The sequence below is a fragment of the Physella acuta genome, unplaced genomic scaffold, assembly GCF_028476545.2.
Source record: "Physella acuta isolate Inbredline_101_S28 unplaced genomic scaffold, ASM2847654v3 ptg000265l, whole genome shotgun sequence".
Classification (NCBI taxonomy): domain Eukaryota; kingdom Metazoa; phylum Mollusca; class Gastropoda; family Physidae; genus Physella; species Physella acuta.
Genome location: NW_026731784.1, coordinates 569,789 through 596,680, shown reverse-complemented (window position 1 = coordinate 596,680; position 26,892 = coordinate 569,789). Strand labels below are relative to the sequence as shown.

Sequence of the window (26,892 nt, the reverse complement as noted above, 5' to 3'; positions counted from 1 at the left end):
ACGAATTAAATGTATCAAATATAGTTACATTATCTAAAATGGACATTAAAATATCTCACTGTTTTATTTTATAATAAAAGCATCGTTTACCTTTCAGATTAGACTGACCAACTCTTAGGTCAGCTGACCGTCTCACGTGACAGGTCTGTTCGTTGTATTGTAATTATATTGTTTCTGCCTGACCAATAAGAGCTTAATGGCTTATATCGAGAGTTTAATAAATGTATTAAAGGTTGTTTTTTTTAGTATACAAAACAGGTATGTTTATTAATTCAGAGGACATATTTACAAGAATCTTACATCATCGCTGCTATCTTGGATAACAAAGAGCAAACATACTTATACACAAAGTCATTGTCTAGACAACTGGTACCTGTATCAACCGCTTAACTAGTTTGATCTTATATAGGACATCTTTAAACTGCATAGATCTTTACAAATTAGAAACAGTGCCTAACCTACAATAGAAAGTCCTCTTGTACATTAGGTTAGTGCTTTTTATTTGAGATGCTTCTATTTGTCCTTATACAATAACAGAAATGCCTAACAATATTTTCACTTCAGTGGTCTAATAATTATTAGTACATCATTATTACCTAAAACCAAGCTCAAGTTAATTAAAAATCATGCCATATTCATCAGATAACTAAATAAAAATGTTTAAAGCCATCTCAGCTGACCATATAATCTATGTATGATATACACCCCATTGATTATTTATAATGTTCCAAAAGATTCAACTTTTTATTTCCTATTATGTTCAAAACCAAACGTACTAGCTATTTTCAGAATGCTAAAATAAATATTGTAGCAGTCTATTTCATCCAAGAATTTGACATGTATAATGAAACAAATTTAGTATAATGAAACAAATGTATAAAACCATCTAAATGTTAGGATGTTTTATCGGTGTTCTCATCATTAGATACTGTGGTTTTCATCTCCCCACTCTCCCCCTTGAAAGACTTCTGTAGACTTCAATACGTTTATAATAATTCTTTTTATCCTCCACAATTGTGAAGCCAAATTTTTCATAAAACTGTATTGCCCCTTCATTGTTGACTTGGAAATGCAAAAATACATTGTCTATGTTCCCATCCTTGGCACAGATATTTAAAACATGCTCCAGCATCACAGTACCGATACCCAGCCTTCTGTAGGGGGCCAGACACCCTAATGTCACGATGTAGAGCCTACGAACATCTTCTGATGTGTCGATTCTGCAGCACACAGCACCAATCACTATATCATTGTAGTACGCTAACTTGGCAAGTTAACCGACCTCAAGAACATCTTTGTAAAACTTATCATTGTAGGTAACAGGGTATACAACTTGATTTAACCGCTTGAGCTGTTTGATATTGTGAGGAGTAATGTCTCCTAGTTCTGTCCTGCATTTTGTCATTTTCTCCAACTAACAGTAAATTAGCTAATAGAAATAACACCAAATTAAGCGCAAACCCGCCATATTAAAGTTAAAAGTAATTCGTATATAAACAACGGAGGTGTAGCATTAATTATATGGGTTTGATCCTTAATTCTTAAAAATGTCATACATTCAATTCACGGTTTTCAAAATGTATATTCTAATATTTTTTTTTACAAAATGTTAGTTTTCTTGCTTAGTATTTAACCTTTTCTAAAAGGTATACATTTTTTATATATTTTCAATAGGTACTATGCCTATTTATGAAGAATATGTTTTTAAATGTATTAAAATATATTGCTCAGTAAGTCTACTTGTATGGTCTCTCTTTAGCTTTTCTTCCAAATAAAAAATGGCAATAGTATTAAATATGTATTTTAAGTAGTTTTTTTTTTTTAAGACATTTAGTTTTAGATATTACCTAAACTGTCTGAGAACTAACTTTAAAACTTTTAATTTACATATAAAATAGTATGTGATATTCATAACGTTAAATGCATGTTATTTTTTGTTATTATTTTTTACTGTGAAACACACTGCAACGCTAAAGCATTGTTTTTACCCAGTTTTAAAATAGCCGCTCCAAAATTGACGTGTACATCACAAGCAAGGCTAGCAATACTCTTTATTTTGAATAATTGTAAGCAGTATATTAAATTTAAAAAAAAATCAGACATACAGTCATTTGAGTCATTTAAAACATGTTAGAATAGCTTAGCGTTGTGTTTTATTAATATGTTTCATATATTGTTTTACTATGTTCTAGTATCTTTAAAAAATCACGTGTTTTGTACCTTGGGGTCAGGGTGTCCCATGGTGAAAGACCAGAATAACAGCACTTTATTTTAATATTTTTGACATGATAGAAAACTTTGGCCGCTAAACCATACATGCACGTGGGGCGCCGACACCCCAATATTTAAACCATGTTAGGGCTATGATAGAAAGCTTTAGGCACTTAACAACACATGTACTTGGGGCGCCGACACCCAATATTTAAACCATGTTAGGGCTATGATAGAAACCATTGCGGGACTGTTGGTAAATAATTAGTGAATGGGTTCAAAGTAAAATTGTATGTAGTGCATGGTTCACGTACAAACTGTTCCTGAAACTATTGCGGCAGTCATAATTACTCAGTCACATCATGGTTTACCTTACAAATCAGATAATGAACACGTGTGTTCTAATCTTAATGGCTATTTCACTGGATTACTAGAACTTGTGTCTCTAACTGGCCTAGCATATGTCTGGCAAGGGTCTAACATAGACGTTGTCAGGATCGTGTGATATACTGGAAGGTAAACCGTCTAGTAGAGGTTCATTTAGTAAATGTTGATGTTACATCTGTTACATCGTCACCATCATGTCGGTCAACTTGCTGTTAATTTGTTTTGTATTAACTCAACATCTGATTGTGTCACATATTATGTTACATCACATTACCATCTGGTCTTGACTTACTTATCTAATTATAAAGTATATTGCTGAAATATGAAAAAATAGTTAGCCATATCTATTTGTATACTATTTTGATAAAAGTGTTTTAATATTTAAATGTGTCTGCATAAACGTTTATGTAAAAGTAAACAATACGATTATGTAATGTTTGTAGTTTTAGCGAGGTCTAGCCAATACAGCTATGCATATGAATATATATTAATAGTTTAATACCATTCACATATACTGTAAATATGTGACGTTTGATGTATAACCATAGACTTTTCCAAAACAACTTTGGTTTTATTGTCTCTTAATTTACTTCTGTCATAATCGTTGTTCCCTTTTTGAGCTCAGCAAAAAAAAAATGCATCTTAACCTGAGCTAATTATTTTCTCAAAGGACTTGATCAAACCATGTTTTCGTAGTGTCGTAAGACATGTGCCCGAGTACGACAAACTCCTTCTTTAGCGTTGCAGTGTGTTTCATAGTAAAACAAAAACAAACAAAAAATTAACACTTTTAACGTTATACATATCACATACTGTTTTATCTGGAAATTACAAGTTTTATTCTGTATTGATTAAAGTTTCAAACAGTTTAGATAGTGTCTAGAACTAAATGTCTTTTTTTAAAACTTAAAATGCATATTACTATTGCCATTTCTTATTACAGAGAAAAGGTAAAGGGACACCAATCAATCAAACTAACAGAGCTATATATTATAAAAACTTTAATAACATATTCTTCAGAAATAGGCATAATACTAATAAAATAAATATGTATAATCAACATGTTTTAGAAAATATTTAAAATTAAGCAAGAAAGCAACATTTTATATAAAAATGTATTAGGTTATACAATTATAAAAAACTGTGACTTGAATGTATATTGTTTTTAAAGGCTTAGGATCCAACCAGCTGACCAATATTTAGAGTATATGTAAGTATTCGTTTGAGAATATTTTTTTTTAATTTTAATACTTTATTATGTAGTGATCTCTCATTGATCTGTCATAAACAATATAATAACAGTAAACCGAACTGACCTGTCACGTGGGACGGTCAGCTGACCAAGAGTTGGTCAGTCTGATCTGAAAGGTAAACGATGCTTTTTATTATAAAATAAAACAATGAGATATTACAAATTTAAATGTCCATATAAGACAATGTAACTATATTTGATACATTTAAATAGTCATATAATACGATGTAACCATATTTGCAATAATTAAAATGACACATAATAATACATAGCACTATCTATGATTTGTTATACGTCCTATATACAGTATAACCATACCTAATTACACCGGGACTTTAAAATGTGTACATTGGAGTGCTACGAATTATTGCAACATGTGTCCAGTAGGTATGTTCTACATGTCTCTAACGGGCCCAGCATATGTCTGGCAAGGGTCTAACATAGACGTTGTCAGGATCGTGTGATATACTGGCAGGTAAACCGTCTAGTAGAGGTTCATTTAGTAAATGTTGATGTTACATCTGTTACATCGTCACCATCAGGTCGGACAACTTGCTGTTTAATTGATTAAACAAGTTAATTAAAAAGTCTAGTGACAATTTTAGCGCAATTTCCTTATGTACGCGTCATCACGTTCAATAAATGCGTCATCACGTTCCATGGCTGCGCCATCACGTTCAGTAGGCGCGCAATGGTTTTTAGTCATATAACTCTATTGAAAAAAAAATTGTGAAAAAATGATTAGGCCTAGTGAAACAAAACCTTGTAATTGTAACTCCCTATCACTCTCATATAAATTATAAATAAATTAATAGGGTACAAAAATAACGTTTGAATTAATAAGTAAATAAGTAATTTAAAAAAAATCCTTTCGAACCTCAGCGCTTTGCGCTAAAAATCTACAAGACGCTCAGTTTAAATTAAAACTAGGCCTACAAGACGCTCAGTTTAAAATATATTAAAAAAATTTTTGTGACCGAACGAAAGGATATTTTTGAAAACTTTCTTCGGCAATATTGGTTTAAATTATGGCAGAAATCGATTGGTAAATGTTTCAAGTCGCTAAGTGGTCTGGTTGCCGAAATATGGAGCAAAAACTGCATTTGTTCGAGGTTTTTTGGCTTTTCCGGGAAATCCATGAAAGAAACCAGGAATTTTTATGGCCTATGTTCATCCTCGTAACTTGCTTAACATAATTGCTTTTGGAACTAGTCCTCGATATTGCTTCGTTGAGGAGCAGATACGACTTACAGCTGCGGACACACATCCATCCATTCATACATCCAGAAATGACGGGTTAATAAACGCAATTCTCCAGAATGGAAATTGCGCTAAAAAAAATAAGTAATTCACTAATAATGCCAAATATTATCTTACACTTTCATTTCATAAAATCCTGAATCACCTGCATAATCATAGATTATGGCTGCTGAAATCTGAAGAAAAGCCAATCTACATCTATTTCCCAGTTGTTAAAGAGCCACATTTTTATTTCAATATTTGGTATTTGATTAGGATTAGATAAAAAAATTAGATTTGTTATTTTAAATAATTAGCTTTAACTGTGAGATAATATGTATTCATACAAAAACATACACATGTTTTGCCAGCGTAATAAAATTAGAAATCAAATAATAAAACTAAAGGACTCTCCCAATCCACTTTAGAAGCTGTTAACTTTTTTTTTTCTTTTACGGATATCACCGGCTCTGGATGTGTCAACCATTAGCCAGGCATCCATCGACACGACAAACTCAGACTAACTGGCTTGGGTATCGGCTCGATTACCGTGTATCGGTCACTTCTGTCCTTTGGTTCTCACCAGGCTTAACTTTCACCCTACGGAGCCCAGGGTAAGCTCGTACCCTACAGTCCAGTACCGTGGGAAGCTAATAACTAAAAAAATTAAAATGAATTAATATAACTATTAGTATTTGTGAAAGCAGCTGGAGAGCACATTTTGACATCAAAAGAGCCGCATGCGGCTCGCGAGACGCAGGTTGCCGACCCCTGACTTATACTACTAATATGTATGTATTATTGTTAAAATAATTGTTTCCGGACTAAAAGATTGAAAGCATATTATTCAATTAGATGAATAAATTGCTAGTCTTAGAAAAATATATACAATAAAGTCACTGTTTTCAGTGTTTATAGCATGAACGATTTTTAATGCATATTAGCGTAACTACTAATATTTTTTGTATATTTTCTAAAACCTATAATTAGGTGTGTTAGATAATTCATTATGTGACAGTTTGTTAATATATCTTTTAAAATTTACAAAAACCAACCGTCTAGTAATTTGCTCTGCGTTGTCTCCCTTGCAATTCTTTTCCGTTTAAAATATCGCAAAGGTCTTTGACTGATATGTATTTAAATAATAAAAAAAAAACAACAACAACAAAAAAAATTTATAAAAAACGTTGTAATAACAAGCTTTTATGTAATAATGCACTAAAAAGTAGAAAATAAATTATAGACTACTATTTAAATAACTATAAAGAAAAGCGTGGGTCACTTTATTATCTATTGGATACCTTTACTAATGTTAAGGAAGACACCCACGCTTTTCTTTATACTTATTTAAATAGTAGTCTATAATTTATTTTCTACTTTTTAGTGCATTATTACATAAAAGCTTGTTATTAAAACGTTTTTTATGAATTTTTTATGAAATTTTTTTAGTACTTTATATTTTTATTTACACTAGAGTTTCATGACTAAAAACCATTGCGCGCCGATTGAAACGTGTTGACGCGCTGTTGAACGTAATGACGCGTGTGGTGTGGTTTGATAGACATGCCTACTAATTCGGTCCAAATTTTAATTAATTCATAAAAAATTAATTAGGCATCCAATTAAGTCAAATTAAATGTCACGATGCACTGTCTTCATGTCTTGACCCACGTGCCAACTGTGAATCGTATGGGTCAAGTAGAAGTGTCCGAATTTTCGCTCCGGCGTTTCGATCTAGACAGACAGACAGAGGAAGTGAGTTAAATAAAAGCTTGTAAAAAACTCATATTTTGTCCCAGACTGTATCTTTACTGATTTAGAACTCTAACCAATACTGTATAAAATATTAATTGTAATGGTATAACTGTAAAATATGTGTGTAACGTTTAAATTGCGTTATTCATTTTTTTTTAACTGTAAAACACCGCAACAGTTTGTCGCAAATACGTTTTGGTAAAACGGCCTTCCAGCAAACGGCGTACGGGTAATCGAAATTCGTTAATGTTTTTTTGGGAATTTGTCATTAGCTGATTGAGAAGAAAATTATCTCGGGTTAGGGGTGTCCGTAAATGACGTCACACTCTTAGGAGGAAAAGGGGGGGGGGGTCCGTAACTTTGTGACGGTGTGTGATGAGGGGGGGGAGGTTGTTTTGCAATGTAAAAAGCAATGCTAAAAAAACGAATTTTAGCTGTTCTTTCTCGTCAAAAAATGTTTTAATAAATTGTAATAAAAATCAATTAAAACACTTTATGTTAACAGAGTTCAGACAAGAAGTGGGAAAATGTAACTGTTTTAAGTAACATACAACTCAAGTTTTTTTTTATTTCTTTGATATTATTAGTTACTGGAGACGCACCAACATGTGCAGTAAACAAACCTTTAGTTTACTCTGACTACCCTCATCAATGGTGAAGAAGAACACATCTTTTAAACGAATGTAGGGGCCATAGTGCTCATATGGGAGCCCGGGGCGCCGGAGGAGAACCCTATTGTATCGCGACTGATCCCGCTGTGCAGGTCATCCAATAGGCGGACCCCGTGTGCTAAGACAGGCACTGGGAAACTTTGGGCGCTCAACCACACATGTACGTGGGGCGCCGACACCCCAATATTTAAACCATGTTAGGGCTATGATAGAAAACTTTGGGCGCTCAACCAGCATGTACGTGGGGCGCCGACACCCCAATATTTAAACCATGTTAGGGCTATGATAGAAACCGTTGCGGGACTGTTGGTAAATAATTAGTGAATGGGTTCAAAGTAAAATTGTATGTAGTGCATGGTTTATGTACAAACTGTTCCTGAAACTATTGCGACAGTCATAGTTACTCAGTAACATCATGGTTTACCTTACAAATCAGATAATGAACCAGTGTGTTCTAATCTTAATGGCTATTTCACTGGTTTACTAGAACTTGTGTCTCTAACTGGCCCAGCATATGTCTGGCAAGGGTCTAACATAGACGTTGTCAGGATCGTGTGATATACTGGAAGGTAAACCGTCTAGTAGAGGTTCATTTAGTAAATGTTGTTGTTACATCTGTTACATCGTCACCATCAGGTCGGTCAACTTGCTGTTAATTTGTTTTGTATTAACTCAACATCTGATTGTGTCACAGATTATGTTACATCACATTACCATCTGGTCTTGACTTACTTATCTAATTATAAAGTCCATTGCTGAAATATGAAAAAATAGATAGCCATATCTACTTGTATACTATTTTGATAAAAGTGTTTTAATTCTTAAATGTGTCTGCATAAACTTATATGTTAAAGTTAACAATACGATTATGTAAAGCATATAGTTTTAACGAGGTCTAGCCAATACAGCTATGCGTAAATATATTAATAGCGTAATACCATTAACAGATACTGTGAATATTTGACGTTTGTTATATAACCATACACTTTTCCACAACAATTTTGGTTTTATTGTCTCTCAATTTACTTCCGTCATAATCGTTGTTCCCTTTTTGAGTTCAAAAAAAAAAAAAAAAAAAAAAAGTTGCAGCTTAACCTGAGCTAATTTTCTTCTCAATGGACTTGATCTAACCCTGTTTTTGTTGTGTCGTAAGACCTGTGCACGAATACGAAAAACTCGCTGTTAAGTGTTGCAGTGTGTTTCACAGTAAAACAAAAACAAACAAAAAATTAACACTTTTAACGTTATACATATCACATACTGTTTTATCTGGAAATTAAAAGTTTTATTCTGTATTGATGAGAGTTCTCAAACAGTTTAGATACTGTCTAGAACTAAATGTCTTTTTTTAAAACTTAAAATACATATTTAATAATATTGCCATTTTTTTTTATTTCGAAGAAAATTTAAAGGGAGACCATACACATAATCTAACAGACGATCTATTTTAATTCATTTAAAAATATATTGATCACAAAAAAAGCTCATTACTATTAACAAATATATTAAAATTGTATACTTTTTCGCAAAAATTTAACAATTAAGCAAGAAAATCAACAGTTTGTAAAAACCTTTAAGATTATACAAACTTGAAAACTGTGATTTGAATGTATACTGTTTTTAAGGACTAAGGATCCAACCCGCTGAATTAATGCTAGTCTGACATTCGGCCATTGTGTGTGAATTACTTTTAACATTAATACATCCCTTGAATCACCATTTAATAACACATTTGCATTTTCAGTTTCAGGTTGGTTTTTAATTTTAATTTTTATTTATAATTAGATGTTTTGGCAAGCTGCTATAACCTTCCGCGACTCTAGCAAGGTACTTGTATGATTTCAATGCAATTATGAAATAACAGAAGAAATGACATGGATTGCTAACGTGATAAATATCATACAGTGTTACATTCAGTGAAAATATTCCAATATTAAGTAAAAACGCAATTAATATTAACAAAATAAAGAAAAATGTTTCCAAATGTCTAGTCAATTCAAAACATTACAAGAACGATAACTTAAAAATTAACCTCATGCTATTTTAAAATCATTCAATTTTCTTCTTTTATAACAAAAAAGACCAATAATTGCAACAATTAAATTATCAAGACAATATATTGAAACTAGCAAACATCATTTATCTTTTTCTTATATCTTTCTTTAAAAATTGTGAATAAAATAATTACTGAAACCGTGGCTAAGCGTCATACATCTATCAAATACAACCGATCAGGTCGGTAGAATTGTTCTTATAATATGTCTTCACGCATCGCTTTAAAGATAGTCTTTTTTTTAGATTCATGTATCTGGGGAAAGTTTAGTTTGATGGGAAATACATTTTCTGGACTTACACATTTTTTAACTGTACTAAATGATACGGTCAGTTAGCAAGTACCAGTAAAGTTTTAACACAATCATCAAACAGACAACCGAAAATACACCGTATTCCCTTCTTTATATATATATATATATATATATATCTAAAGATACGATATTTGTTTTAAAAATATTGACTTTCTAAATTATGATAAATTAAGATAGCTCCAACGTTTAGTGAAATATTGAGTTCAATACTTGTTGAGTAGGCCTACTTAGTTTCATATACATTTTTTGTTTGTTCTTAAATTTTGTAATTGCTAGAAAGTATTTTTTTTTTGCCTCGCTTACGATGGAAAAATTAATCAAATGTGGTTGAGAGAAAATTTAGACGGATCATTGATATGAACATTAATATGATTCAAAAATGTAGTGGTAAAATCGATAGTTATTCCTCAAACGTTAGAGATTTACAGTATCAGTGAAAGTAAATACATCATACATTTATTTATGTATACTCGTAATGTCTAAGCCTTGTACAAACTATAAGTAGCTATACCATAATCGTTTTGCTAACTCTATCATATATTTAGGTGTAAAAAGAGAAATTTAAAAACTAAAACTGTTGTATCAAAAAGTTATAAAGTGTGCATATCATATCTCTAAATATCTTCCTAACATTATTAAACGCATTACATAGACACAAACAAAACAATGGAATACAATTTTCTGTTCAAGTGCTACAACATTCTATGCATCATAAAAAATGTAATCATATTAATTTATTTTTAATGAACATATTATAACATCAAATTCAAACTCAGTATAAAATATAACATTGGGACACTATTATATACATTTTCGTAACATATTATGTGGGTCGGCATAGAAATACCAAAGTATTTTACAAATGGCGAGAGAAAAAGAAAATATTGCAAAACATGCTATGGACTGGAATCCCCGTGGAAAAAGGAAAGTGGTTCGGCCAAGCCAAGGAAAACATGGAATAGAACGGTTGAGGAAGAGGCAAAAACAGCTGGGCTCATATGGGCACAGCTTAGGGGAGCAGCCCAAAACCGAGTCCGCATGTAATATGTAGTTGCAGCCCTTTGCTCCCCAGGGGCCACAAAGGAATGATGATGATGATGATGAGAGAAAGCAAAGCAAACACATGACTAGAAAAATAACAGAAGACGAAAACAGACTAGTAGCAACGGCTATTTATAGATCGACTATATGGGAAATAAGGAATACAATTCAGATTTTATTTTACAAAATACACTGACATCAAGTTAAAAGAAATATTTCAAACAAAGCTGTAGACATAGACTGGGAACTTTCACTTAACTAAAAACAATTTAAAAAGAATGTGCAGGAAAACAATAAGTAAAGTTTAAATTTCAATTAAATCATCACTAGATCAGCCATCGGCAAAATCCTTTGTGAGAAAACAAACATGTCATCATTTGAGGTAGAGCATGAGTACAAATGAACAAATCACACTTATAAGAAACACGTATACAAATAACAAAAGCTTTTCTTTATATTTAATTGCATTAAAAATTTAATAAAATTTTAACTTTACTATTCAAAGTTTTCAATTTTTCCTATAAAAAATAAACCTTCAGTTTAATTAATCATATAAACTATTATGTGTGTAATACTAATGTGTTACATGTATTAAAGTAGACACATTAGGAAGTTTATGTGTTTTGTCTCCCTTACATTCTCTCTAAACAAGAAATGGTAAATCAATCTGTGCGTATTTTATTTTAATAACATACTAACTGAAACATTTAATTACGTATGACATTATTCAATATGAATGCATTTTATGAAGTAACTTTAGACATATTTAGAAATAATTAGTAAAACACAGGAGAGGGGTAGAATAGTTTAGAAAATTATCTAATTTAAGCAGTCTCAGTGGGTAGGAGTAAGTACCAATTACATAGCCGACCAATCAAAAGAGAGAAGAGCAGTTACGGTCAGTTGGTCAGAGATAGCGTCAGTTGGCAGTCAAGCGTGTAGAAAGTCAGTCGAGTGTTAGAAGCAGTTGAGCAAAGATAAGTCAGTGAAGTTACAGTTGTGGTGTTGCAGTTGATAGAAGTGTGAATATATTGTCAAGAAATAATGGAATATGTTTTATTGAATGAGAAGTGTAGTATACTAGATATCGATATAATTAAGACTTTGGTATTTGAAATTGTGTTAAAATAAAAATGTCATATTATTGAACTTGGAACAGTGTCACGGGTGCTATATTTCACAACGAAGAAACTGTCATAAGAAAGCCCATGCCCATACACATATACAAACAGTATGTATAAACATTCTCGCACCACAATATATGGTATAGCTGTAGAATGTTTAGCCTCTACAGAATTGTGTGAATTTAGCGGATTAGCACAAAATGGAAGAAAAACGTGGCGCTGTCGACTTAATGTGAAAAGATAAGATCCTTCCTTAATCGCTTTAAACGTATGGGATTAATCCCGTGCTGGATTTGTTTTGTACCAGATGTGTTTCTGTCTTATGTGTTTCATGTGTTACTCATAGCTGTTTGTTCTTATGGTCCAGTGCAGTTGTTTGATCTATTTTTAGTAACACATCACAAGCACTAATGTGAGTATATATTTGGGATATATAGATTTTAGTATAGCTTGTTTGTGCTATGTAACTGGGATAAATAATATAGATTTACAATTAGTAAGTCAGTTTTCAGCTTTTTTCAAAAGTAAGTATGTCCATAAATAGCAGCAAAACAAGATTCATTTTGACCGGCGAATGCACGTTTATTTCATTTACCGACATAAGCACTTTCTTTGCTTACACTGACCGTGAGATAATTTGACATATTGGGCGAACCTCGTGACATAATTATCCAATCACACGCTGAGATGGATATTAGGGTTATTCGTATGGTAGGACTAGGATTGGGGTTAGGGTTACATACAACGTATGATTTTAGATACTGATGTCCGAAAATATAATAGGTGTGTTGAGTTGTTAGTAGTATTATAATCTCGACTAATTTTATGGTTAGAAATTAGGGTTATTCGTATGGTAGGACTAGGGTTAGGGTTAGTGACATGGTTAGCATCAGTGTTTCTTCCAGACTTTTTTCTCCGGGGGGGCACTTGAAATCTTCGGGGGGGGGGGGGGCGGTAAACTTTCCTCGGGGGGGGGGGGGGGCGGACACTGTTAAAAGTATATATTTTCTATATAAATTTTATAAATTTCATTTCGTTCGGGGGGGGGGGGCGGTAAAAAAGAGATGCCTGGAAGAAACTCTGGTTAGCATTGACATTAAGCCATCAATGTATGTATTTAGTTAACTACAAGTAACCTAACACCCCTTTTTAAAAAAGATTCTATTATCGGATACTGGTATAAATATTCCCCCATGAAACTATGTTCGCATCAACTACAACATATATATTCGGCTTTCTATAACTCGGACGACACGCTATGTGTAGGCCTATATTTAACTTCAGTCTGTCAGAATATATTAGTCTTATAACAACATTTAGGATTTGCTAATAAGAGATATAGACTAGCTGATCTTCAGATTTCAGCAACAGAAACGTGTAATCATATAAGTAGATCAAGACCCGATGGCAATGCAATGTAAGATAATTTTGGTATAGAAGTATATGTTTACTAAATTAAAAAAAAAATATATATATATATATATATATATGTAACAACAACATTTACTAAATGAACCTCTACTGTACGGTTTACCTACCACAGGGGTCGGCAACCTGCGGCTCGCGAGCCGCATGCGGCTCTTTTGATGTCGAGATGCGGCTCTTCAGCTCCATGCACACATATTAATGATTGTTTATTTTTATTTTCAAAACTTATAAAAATATTGTTCTGCAACACTCGATAACGAACGATAAAAGAATCAACATAAACAATAAACACTAGCTATTCTATTAGAATATTTAGTTACGCCATATTTCAATGTACTTCCTATAAATTTGTCTATCCCAAACTGAAACATTCAACTTCATGGTGGAGATCAAAAAGAAATTAAACGAGCTAAATCTAAACCTGCATTGAAAGGAAAACCCAGCCTATGGCTTGCTTGACGAATATCATTGTTTCGAAAAAATAATTGCTATATTTTGTTGAAAACTGAAAAAAAAAATCTGAAAAAAATATCATGATAAAACCAACACTACTATTAACATGAATCACTTCAGCATTATTATAAACAAAATGAAGGATGGATTCACTGAGAGATTTGAGGAAATCAAAATAAATGAAAGTACTCTGACGTTCATAGTCATAGTACATTCTCTCAACACAAAAACAAATGAGATTAACTTTGAGCTATTTGAAATTGATGCTGGTTCGCTTCAAATAAAATTGCTGGATTTGAAAACCAAACATTTGTGGAGCGGTAAATTTACTGATCTCAAGAGCAAGTTAGATGATTTGGAGGTCCAGTAAAACAAGCACGTTTCACTGTACAACTGGACAGCTCTAAAAGAAATGTCGCGAGTTGAGGCCCTATTACGTGACGCATGGAAAAGTCTTACAGGATGCTACAGTGAGGTGAAGAAGTTGGCATTTGGAGTGCTGACGATCTTCGGGTGAACATATTCATGCGAGCAACGTTTTCTTGCATCATATAATACCAAGTATACAAGCCACCTAACTAATAAAAATCTATAGGCGTGCTTGAAACTGAAAACGGGTTATGAGCCAGGTTTAAACAAACTTTCAAAAGGCTTGCAAAGTGAAACTGTTGTAAATAGTATTCAATAATTAAAGTTATAATTTAATTACTGATTTTATTATTCTATGTTTATGTTTTAATTTGAATAAATATTATTTCGTATTTAAATAAATAAAAATTATATATATATATATATATATATATATATATATATATATATATATATATATATATATATATATATATATATATATACATATATATATTTATATATATATATAATATCAAATATCAAAATATTTAAATAAAGTTGTTATTGGCTCTTTGAAAACTGGGATACATGGTAAGTTTTAACTTTTGGCTCTTCCGTCCGAAGGGTTGCCGACCCCTGACCTACCAGCATATCACACAATCTTGAAGACGTCTATGTCAGACCCTTGCTTTACTAGACATGATTATGTATCGGTTATTACCACACAAAAAAGTTTCCGGAACAACACATTTCATTTCAATAGCATTGTATGTCATGTTTTGCATTTCTCAGAAACATGTATGCATACAGATCACTGTTTCAAAATATATAATTATATACTTTTTAAAATTTCAAATTAGCATACAGCTTCACAATCTTCACGCTTTAAAAAAAATGTTTTTTTTTATATTTAATTCGTATTTTTCCTAAAAAACTTTTATTCTTTATTATGACGAATTAGATAGCGATTATTATGCATCTCCTTAATGTTATCTCCCTTGCTTAGTTTAAGTATTAAAAAGTGATATTAAAAAAAGAACCCCCAAAATTACTCAACAATAGACTGCCAACAAGCAGAGCAGATAAATAACAAACAGCAAATAATTTTCTTTCCAGCCAAACAAGAGAATCAGGAATTGACGTTACTGCAAGTTTTTTTTTTTTTTTAATTTTTTTTTTTTTTTTTTTTTTTTTATAAACACAGTTTGACTAATTAAGAATAAACCATGGGTGATTAAAGAACCGTAAAAACGGACTAAAATGTATCAGCTGACTGTGATTGTGAGGTATGTTTCACCAGATGATGAGCTAACTGTTACACGTTTTTTTTAAACTTCCATAGACATGGGTAGCTACACGGGGGAATGTATGGCTAAGGTTGTGCACAACTACCTTTATAATGTGGACCAGGTGTTTTAATAAGTGTTGGATAATATTGCTGCCAGTGCCACTATTCTCTACATGATGGCTAATGCTTTTAATACAATTTACTTTATTATCAGAATCTGACAGGCATAAGCTCAAAGATCACATCTTGTCGATTAAAAACGTGAATTAACTAACACCTGTGGTTTCAACTATATACTGAAACATTTCGGTGCATCGATTTACTTCAATCAAATACATGAAGAGACGCAACTTAATTATGTGTTTTCATTTACGTTTTATTTAATTGAAAGTCAAAGTTTGAAGTTAAAAAAAAATAATTTTTTAAATGTTTTTATTTTCATGTACGTGTGGTTAATGTTCTACTTTCGATAAATTACAAAATGTAAGAAAAAACAAAACAATATATATGAAATTGTGTACTCTACAAATATTGCACTCAATATTTCACTAAACGTTGGAGCCATCTTTCATTTATCATAATTCAGAAAGTCAATATTTTTTAAAACAAATATCGTATCTATAGATATAGATAAAGATGGGAATCCGGTGCATGTGTGGTTGTTTGTTTGTCTGTCATTGTGTCTGGTGTAGATTAAATCATGTCACTAAGTTTAAATTCATTTAAATTTAATGAATGTCTTCAAACTTCACTGGTGCTTGATAATTGTCCGTTTTATTTAATACAGTTTTGAAGTAAAACACAACTGCTATGTATCCGTCCGAAAAAAATGTAATTCGCATCACACTTATATGTGTCCACCCCCCACCCCCCACACACATATACAATGAAATAAATTACATTTGACAAAGTACATTGAAACATATCCCCTCACATCAACATGTTCCTCCTTGTGTAGAAAACATGTTATGTGTCGATTAAAGACAACATGTTATGTGTCTAATGTAGACAACATGTTATGTGGCGATTAAAGACAACGTGTTATGCATTTTAATCCCAACAAGTCACACTGGTGAACACAATTGTATTGACCATTACAACTGTCCATTATGTTAATTGTTCTTTTGTTAAAATGAACTTTTTAAAAAAAAAATCATTTCAATTATAATGTATTTCGCGGGCATTTAAACAAATGATAAGTGACCAAATTATATATTTCCCCAACAAGGTATCTAAACTTAAAATCATAACTATTATTTCTTTACGTATAATAAAGCAGCCTAGCTTTATTTATACTTATATACTTGCAGTTGTTATGGTTAATGAAAAAAAGTCGATCTAAAACAAAACAAAGAGTTAAAATAAACCGGGAGTGATCTCCCCTAAACTTTCTCGAATATTCTTATATAAAATAACAGGGGATGGAAACTCGGGCTATAGACATGATTTTTAATCCATTTTAAATACTTAAAGTTTTAAAAATAGAATAAAATCTCGTAGAAAAATTAATTGCACACCAAGTGAACGCAAATAAAAAAAGCGCATAATAGTGCGCAATATTATTAGTACTTTTAAAATTTACATTAGTTTTTTGAGAAATCGGAAGTAGCGTAAATTACTACTTCCAGTCAACGGAAATTACTCAAAATTTTACAGAAGGTAGAGAATTAGATCTTATACTTACATGTGAAATTTCATTTATCTATCTGAAATAGTACTATAGTTATAGGCTTTTAAAAAATTCAAAGTAGGAAAAGTACCACTTCCGGTTATCGGAAATCGCTCAAAAGTTGATACGGATCTACGATTTTGATAAAATACTTATATATGAAATTTCATCAACCTAGCTGTAACGGTACTCAAGTTATCGTGTTTACACACGGACAGACACACACACAGACAGACACACACACACACAGACATACGGACAAGATTGCAAACTTATGTTTTTCCGTATCAGTGAGGTGTAAAACGTCGAGATTTGTAAAAATCTCGATTTTTTTTTTTGCACGATTACAATACTTTCTCTATACTACGTATATACGAGAAAGTAAAAAAGAAGAAAAAATGATATACTGCCTCAATAATTATTTGAGATTACCTTAAGTAGTTGTTTGTACAAGGCGTTCCAATACATTTTCCAAACAACTCAAGGCGAGTCTGTATGCCGCAAATATGTTTGCGATCCTTTATGTTGTACCCATGTCATGTGACATTTCTGTTCTATTTCATCAATAGATTCTCTCACTAACCCAAGCCTCACAGCTTTCATGACTAACAGTTCAACCAGATTTGTGTTAATTTTGACAGTCTGGGCAATACTATCAAATGTCCGTTGTGTATCTGTTGCAGGCCTTTGGAATATCATCTCCATCAAACATAACAGATTGATCTTGTTTCCTAGTTACAAGTTCATTGACTTTCAGATCCGGCTGAGTAGACCATTTATCCTTCAGTCCTATGATGTTGTCAATATCTCCGCTGTTAAAGGCATACAGAAGATCAACCAGCCATTCGTTATCTGTGCCCTTCAAGGATGCCAAGATATCATGGGCAAGGAGCTCACCAAAATTGGATACACCCTCGCCTATTACAGCTGCTAAATAAACCAATATTAAAAGGCCTCTCTACCTGCTCGGTTTTTGGCATGTCCTTCAGATCTGTGTAGCCTAAGAACCTAAGGGCCACTTGATAGTACTGAAAATGTTTGCCCATTAGTTTATGATAGTTGCTCGTTAGTTCATAGAAGCGTCCATGTACTATGGTCACTCCATCTATATCATTTAAAATCTTCTCTCACACTTCCATTAGGGCCTTCACTGGAGGGAATTCTTTATATCGGAGATAGATTTTACCCACTGTAGTCATACACAAAACATTTGACTTCTTCTCTGGCTTTAACTTAACTTTATCTTTCATTTTCTCAAGAAAGTATATGGCTTGTTTCGGATATGGTAATTGTTGGACAACATAAACGCATAGCTCAGCAAGAGAGAGGGGGTGGAGGGGGGGGGGGGGGTCGATTCTGTGCTCAAAGTCGGACAGGGCATTTTCATAGAGCCGTAGTATTCCATCTCCTTTTGAAAGGATAGTTTCTTACAAACTGCAGAAGCCTTAGAATTGATGCCATATTTTTTGTTGTATAACTCTTGAGTCACCATTTAGTGGAAACATCTCCGTACTTTTCCTTTGTTGTTCTGCGTTAACAACATATTTGCCAAATCAATAACATTCTAGAAGTCTGTAGAGTGTAATGTATTTAATTAAAGGACATACACGAGTCTACAGTCACACAATGTATTTCAAGTCCGACCCACATAATTTGCGTAAATGTATGCAGTAGTGTTCCAATGTTATATTTTATACTGAATTTGAATTTGATTTTAAATATGTTTACAAAAATATGATTACATTTTTTAATTACGAGTATGCATAAATATAAATATGGTGTATTTACCTTTCACTGATACTGTAAATCTCTAAAGTTTGAGGAATAACTATAGATTTACCACTAATTGTTTTCTCTCAATTACATTTTATAATGATTGATTTTTCCATCTTAAGCAAGGCAAAAAAAAAAAAAACTTATTTAGGGGTCATCCATAAATGACCTAACGTTATTTTTACGATTTTTACCTCCCCCCTCGCTCCCTTAGTCACACATCGTCAAAAAAATCCAGACCCCACCCTAAAATGACGTCACACTCAGCCTACAACTCCACCCCCCCCCCTCAAGATGTATGTTCCTTAAAACAGTGATGTTTTCCCATTTCTAGTGTCAGCTCTGTCAACATAAAGTGTTTAAATCAATGTTTTTTTATAATTTATTCAAACCGTTTTTAAACGCGAAATAACGGCTAAATTCGTTTTCTAGCAACGCTTTTTATAATGCAAAATTGTGACGTCACACCATCTGAACAACCCCCCTCCCCCTCATCAATCCGTCTCAAAATTACTGACCCCCCACTTTTCTCCTATCCTAAGAGTGTGACGTCATTTATGGACACCCGTAACCTGAGATATTTTTTTTTTATCAATGTTGCGGTGTTTCACAGTTAAAAAATAATAATAATAACGCAATTTAAACTTTATACACATATTTTACAGTTATACCATTACAATTAATATTTCATAATGTATTGTTTAGAGTTCTAAATCTGTAAAGATACTGTCTGGAACAAATGTGTTTTTTTTTTTTTCTTTTCTTTTTATGGTTTTTTTTAATTTAAATGCATCTCTGCCAAAGACCTTTACAGTTTTTATATGAAAACAATTACAAGGGAGACAACGCAAAGCAAATTACTGAGCTGTCAGTTTTAGTAAATTTTAGAAAGATATATTTAAAACAAAAATGGTAACAGTATGAATTATCAGACAAAACTATTTAAAGGTTTTAGAACAAATTAAAAATATGTAGTCAAGCTAATATACATCAAAAGTCTCTCAGGTTATACTATTTTGAAAACAGTGACTTTAATGGATACATTGTTCTAATAAAAGCAATTCATTCAGCTTGACAACGCGTATACCCTCTAGCTTGTTCCAAATAAAAAATGTTAACACTAATACATTCATATTAGCTATAATTCTAATTCTCACCCAATAACTTCCCACCCCTAGGGCAGGGGTCGGCAACCTTTTGCGACGGAAAAGCCAAAAGCTACAATTTACGAAATTCCCTAATTTAAAAAAAAAGTGATTTCAGCTAAAACAAGGACGCATTTAAAACTTAACATATTCAAATTCAAATCTAAACTAAAACAACAATTATTTAATGACCTCTCTAACTGACTCATTGAAACATTTCTCATTCATCTATTATATTCTTATTTTATCTCATTTTATATCATAACAATGTAATATTATTACTTTCTTCAACATTTTTGGTGCTAGGTTACTGCTATGTCGTTACTATGCAATTGCTTTCAATGCTGTTATTAAATTGTTGTTTTATTTGTTTATTTTAAAACGGCCAATGGGGAAAAAAAGGGCTTCGTGACTACTATTGTTACCGTAATTGAATAAATTGAAATAAATTGAAATTGAGAAACACAACCCTCACCTCCCATCCCCCCAGCCCTTCATCCGGACTTGCGGGTAAATCAAAGCCAGCGTTCGCACACGCCAGGGGTCAATTTTAGATCCGTTTTATTTTCTTATCATTTCATCAAATTTAAAATCTTATTGGTATAGCATTTTATTTTGATTTTGTTTTGCAAGCTTTTCTTTTAGTTTGCAACGACTGTTTGTTTGCTGATTTGTTTCAAATCTTTTACCTAAATTTAACCCACTTCTAATGCACAATTTAGTTCAAACGTCCCACTTCAATTACAATACAATGGTATCTATTTTTAAATTTAATTAGATGTTTAATTTGTCATTAAATTGAACTAAACAATTTTGAAACTATATAAATCATTCGTTAGATTACTATTTTTAATAACAGAGAAGGAGATAATTAGCTAGATGCTATCACACTAACAGTCTGATGAGCTGTGGTTCACGGAATGTTTACAATCATAGAGCTATTAGATCTAGTTAGGGTCATTAGGGGGAAGGGAAGGGGGGGGGGGCAAAAAACGTGTTTAACTATTTGAAGTTAAGGGGAGGTAGTAGGATAAAGAACTATCCTACGTTTTCTCAGCATGGTTTTGTCTGTACATTGTGGTCCCTGACGTCTGCTTTCACAGGGCAGAAAATCGTCTTTCGGATATCGCGACCTACTGGTGGTATTTTAAAGCAAATATTTTTTGTCGTGTCTACTTCATAAATTACGAATCACTAACAAGTACAAAATAAAACAAATAATAAAAAAATAAAAATGTATAGCGACAAGCTATTTAAATGCTCTGAAAATTAGTTGGTTACATACAATTAATGTGCATTCTTTAGCAAAAGCTTCGTTCGCTCATGAGATCTTATACGTGTTTTATATTTTTACATTTATGTATTTTTTATTTATATTTATTGGTCGTGTCTAATTCCTTCAAAAAAAAAAAAAAAAAAAAGTATTATGGAAATAACAAACCAGACTAGGACAGTGACTTTTAAATCCATCTCAGCGTCTGATTGGATAATTATGTCACGTGGTTCGCCCAATCTGTCAAAACGATCTCACGGTCAGTGTAAGCAAAGAAAGTGCTTATGTCGGTAAATGAAATAAACGTGCATTCGCCGATCAAAATGAATAATGTTTTGCCGCAATTTAATGGCCAACTTACTTTTGAGAAAAGCTCAACACTGACTTAGTAATTGTAAATCTATATTATTTATCCCAGTTACATAGCACAAACAAGCTATAGTAAAATATATATATCCAAATATATACTCACATTAGTGCTTGTGTGTTACTAAAAATAGATATAATAACTGCACTGGACTATAAGAATAAAGAGACAGGAGTAACACAGGAAACAAAGAAGACAGAAATACATCTGGTACAAAACAAATCCAGCACGGGATTAATCTCATAAGTTTAAAGCGATTAAGGAAGTTTCCTATCTTTTCACATTAAGTCGACAGCGCCATTTTTTTCTCCACTTTGTGCTAATCCGCTAAATTCACACACTTCTGTACTGGCTGAACATTCCACAGCTCTACCATATGTTGTGGTGCGAGAATGTTTATACATACTGTTTGTATATGTGTATGGGGATTGACTTTCTTATGTGATGCCTGACAGTTTCTTCATTGTGAAATATAGCAACACTGGCACTGTTCCAAGTTCAATAAAATAACGTGTTTAGTTTTACACAATTTCAAATACCAAAGTCTTAATTATATCGATATCTAGTATACTACACTTCTCATTCAATAAAACATATTCCATTATTTATTGACAATATATTCACACTTCTATCAACTGAAACACCACATCTGTAACTTAACTGACTTATCTCTGCTCAACTGCTTCCAACACTCGACTGACTTTCTACACGCTTGACTGCCAACTGACGCTATCTATGACCAACTGACCGTGACTGCTCATCTCTCTTTTGATTGGTCGGCTATGTAATTGATACTTACTCGTACTGAGACTGCTTAAATTAGATAACATTCTAAACTATTCTACCCCTCTCCTGTGTTTTACTTAATTGTGTCTAAATGTCTAAATTTACTTCATCACATAACCTAAATTATTACCTTCATGTCGAATAATTCAATACGTATCTTTTTTATTAAATGTTTCAATCAGTTTAGATGTCGAAATAAATAGTATGTTATTAGAAATAAAATACTTATAAATTAATTTACCATTTCATGTTTAGAGAGAATGTAAGGGAGACAAATCTAAAAAAAAAACAGCTAACCATCTACTTTAATACACGTAAACATTATAATATTACACAACTAAAAGTTTATGTGATTAATAAAAATAAAAGTAAGTTTATTGTATGAAAAATTACATACATTGAATAGCAAAGTCACTATTTTATTAAAACTATTATGTGATTAAATATAAAAGAAAACGTTTACTTTTTTGTATAAGTGTTTTTTAAAAATTAAGAACTGTCCTAATTTATCTACTTACACAAAAGCATCCATTATTCGATTGTTGCTTTTTTTTCGCAAATGGTTTTCCCAGTGACCGTTATGTCCTTACTTAAGTATGGTACCCTAGTTGGTACCTTAGTTGTGAGATCAATACAACTTTCCCATTTTCCTGAACAAATCTCCCTCACTATTTGTCGCAGTCTGACAGATCTACAACATTTTTGTATTAGTGTGAGAGGATTCTTTTTGTTCATCCTCAGCATCACTTTGTGTTATTTCTAAATCATGACCTTTCCAATAATCATCCGTAGTAAAGTTTCCAGTTTTTCTAGACTTTGATGTGGCTGGATTTGGGTGATATGGACAAATAATACTTACTTAATACAATTTGGCAATAAAAAAATAGGCTGAAATATATAAAAAAAATCGCTACAGTTTTTTTTTTATTTATACAAAGCATATTTAAAAAACCAACTTAAAAAAAAAAGTCGAAGTACTTTAAAATAAATATAATGTTTCTCCGTATTTTAACAAAAAATAAATTTTATATTAAATTTGAAGTGTCGATAAATCTTCGAATAAATAACCGACTCTTCAATGTCTCTATCATGTGGTAAAGTGATAGTTTTATAACTAAAAGAAAATTAAATGACCTAATTACTCCATTCAAAGTCACAAACCTGCATGGTCTAACACTATCTACATTTCAACTGTCCTACATGCTCTAGGGGTCATCCATAAATGACGTCACACTCGTAGGGGGAGGGGGGGATACAGATGTTGCGACGTCACATTTTTGCATTATAAAAAAGCAATGTTAGAAAACGAATTTTAGACGTTATTTCGCGTTTTAGATAACTGTTTTAATAAATTGTAATAGTTTAGACAAGATTTTGGAAAAATATCGATGTTTAAAAAAAATTCAACTGCAATTTTGAGGGGGGTTGTAGGTTGAGGTGTGACGTCATTTTAGGGGGGGGGGGGGGTCTGGCTTTTGTGACGACGTGTGACGGAGGGTAGGGGGGGAGGTAAAAATCGTCAAAAAAAGCGTGACATCATTTATGGATGACCCCCTACTAAAAAGTCTGACCGCTACACCCTCAACTGACCAACTCTACAACTGACCTCTATATAGCGGTATAGTTTAAACCACAGTTGTTAGTCAATTCGCGTTTTTAATCGACACGTTTTGATCTTTGAGTTTATGACCGTCAGATTCTAAAAACAAAGTAAATTGTATAAAAAAAATAGCCATCATGTAGAGAATAGTGGCACAGGCAGCAATATCATCCAACACTTACTAAAACATATTTTTCCACATTATAAAGGTAGTTGTACACAACCTCAGCCATACATTCCACCGTGTAGCTACCCATGTCTAGGGAAGTTTAAAAAAAACGTGTAACGGGTAGCTCATCATCTGGTGAAACATACCTCACAATCACAATCAGCTGGTCAATTTTAATCCGTTTATACGGTTCTTTAATCACCCATGATTTATTCAAACTGTGTTTAAAATAGAAGTAAAAAAAAAATGCAGTTACGTCTATTCCTGATTATCTTGTTTGGCTAGAAAGAAAATTATTTTCTGTTTGTTATATATTTGCTCTGCTTGTTGGGAGTCTATTGTTGAGTCATTTTGGGGCTTGTTTTTTTTTAATATCACTGATTAATACAAATCTAAACTTGCATATCAGTTGCCATTTCCTTAACTTAAACTGTACAAGGGAGACAACATTAACGAACGTGCATATTAATCGCCATCTAGTTCGTCATAAATATAATTAAAATGTTTTAGGAAAAATACCAATTATACATATATATAACCTACTTTTTATCTTTAAAACCGTGAAGATCGTGAAGAAGCAAGCTTTTTTTAAATTTTAAAAAGTAAATAATTATATATTTTAAAACAGTGATATCTGTGCAAAAAATTTTCTCTAAAATCCAAAACATGACATTCCATGACGTTATTACATGCCCCATGATTTGAAAAAAAAAAGTTTTTGTTTGAGAGAAAAACCGATACATAATCTAGTAAATGTTGATGTTACATCTGTTACATCGTCACCACAAAGTCGGATAGCCTTCCATTTTTTAATTTTTTTTTAACTTAAGTAAACATATAATTCTATACAAAATTTATCTTACATTACATTGCTATCGGGACTTGATCTACTTATATAATTATACGTTACTGTTGCTGAAATCTGAAGATCAGCCAGTCTACATCTATTATTAGCAAATCCTAAATGTTGTTATAAGACTAATATATTCTGACAGACTGAAGTTAAATATAGGCCTACACATAGCGTGTCGTCCGAGTTATAGAAAGCCGAATGCATATGTTGTAGTTGATGCGAAAATAGTTTCATGGGGGAATATTTATACCAGTGTCCGATAATAGAATTTTCTTTAAAAAAGGGGTGTTAGGTTACTGGTAGTTAACTAAATACACACATTGCTGGCTAATGTCAATGCTAACCCTGTCCCTAACCATAACACCAACAACCCTAGTCATACCATACGCCTAACACTAATTTCTAACCATAAAATTAGTCGAGATTATAATACTACTAACAACCCAACACACCTATTTTATTATCGGACATCAGTATCTAAAATCATCCGTTTCATGTAACAACAAGTTTTATTATAACAAAGGAAGGTCGTTCAATACAATGTTTGTTTTTTTTTTTTTTTTTTTCACATCGTAATGTTAATTTTATAAACATGCGCATGAGTCTAATACAGTAGTATGTATTTAGTGATGGGGGAATTCTATAAACATGCACACGAGTCTAACACAATAACATTGGTTTACTACAAGATGTTCTATAAACTAGCATAGTGTAAAATAACCAGAAATGTATGTATAATATCATAATGAGTTTTATAATTACCTATGCCTTATATTGACGTACACACCTCTATAAAGGCAAGCATTGTTTTAAGTTAAACTTTTAACCAAGTTTTAAAATAGCCGCTCCAAAATTAAGGTGTGATTCACATGCAAGGCAGGGCTAGAATAGATTTGATATTTGAAAATATTTACTGCTGAAAAAATAATATTTTAGGAGAATGTTGAATGTAACATTCATCGACTATTATTTGTCACATCTCTAAGATAAAATATATGCACACATGTTAGTGTTTCAAAATTCGTAACCGTATAATATTTTAACAACACATAATTAGCTCGCTTAATGATCACGTGTCGCTTTTTTAAAAAATAAAACACTCATCTTAAGTTATACTTCGTTTTCCGTAGAATACTTTAACAACAATAATACACAATATCCACAGTTTTTAAAATTAAAAACAATATTCTTACATTTTAACAACGCGTGAGATGGCCACATAGAATTGTCCATGTGAGAAACACGGTCTTTTAAAGTCTAGAACTAGTCCTACGTGAGAAAAACTGAGGAAGCTTTTTAAAATGTTGTCATCAAACTTTTACCAATAATGTATTTTTTTTTAATGTGTGACCTTGTTTCTCAGATCTCCCTTTATATAATTGTGTCGGCACTTTATTTCTTTGATATTATTAGTTACTGGAGACGCACCAACATGTGCAGTAAACAAACCTTTAGTTTACTCTGATCACCCTCATCAATGGTGAAGAAGAACACACTTTTAAACGAATGTAGGGGCCATAGTGCTCATATGGGAGCCCGGGGCGCCGGAGGAGAACCCTATTGTATCGCGACTGATCCCGCTGTGCAGGTCATCCAATAGGCGGACCCCGTGTGCTAAGACAGGCACTGGGAAACTTTGGGCGCTCAACCACACATGTACGTGGGGCGCCGACACCCCAATATTTAAACCA

General features: G+C 32.4%; 2 pseudogenes; both read right to left on the bottom strand.

Moving 5' to 3' along the window:
- Positions 1 to 937: 937 nt before the first annotated feature.
- LOC131939150 (N-alpha-acetyltransferase 50-like) lies at positions 938 to 1,452 on the bottom strand (annotated as a pseudogene).
- A 16,211-nt stretch (positions 1,453 to 17,663) lies between these two features.
- LOC131939148 (26S proteasome non-ATPase regulatory subunit 13-like) lies at positions 17,664 to 18,696 on the bottom strand (annotated as a pseudogene).
- Between the last annotated feature and the right edge of the window lie 8,196 nt (positions 18,697 to 26,892).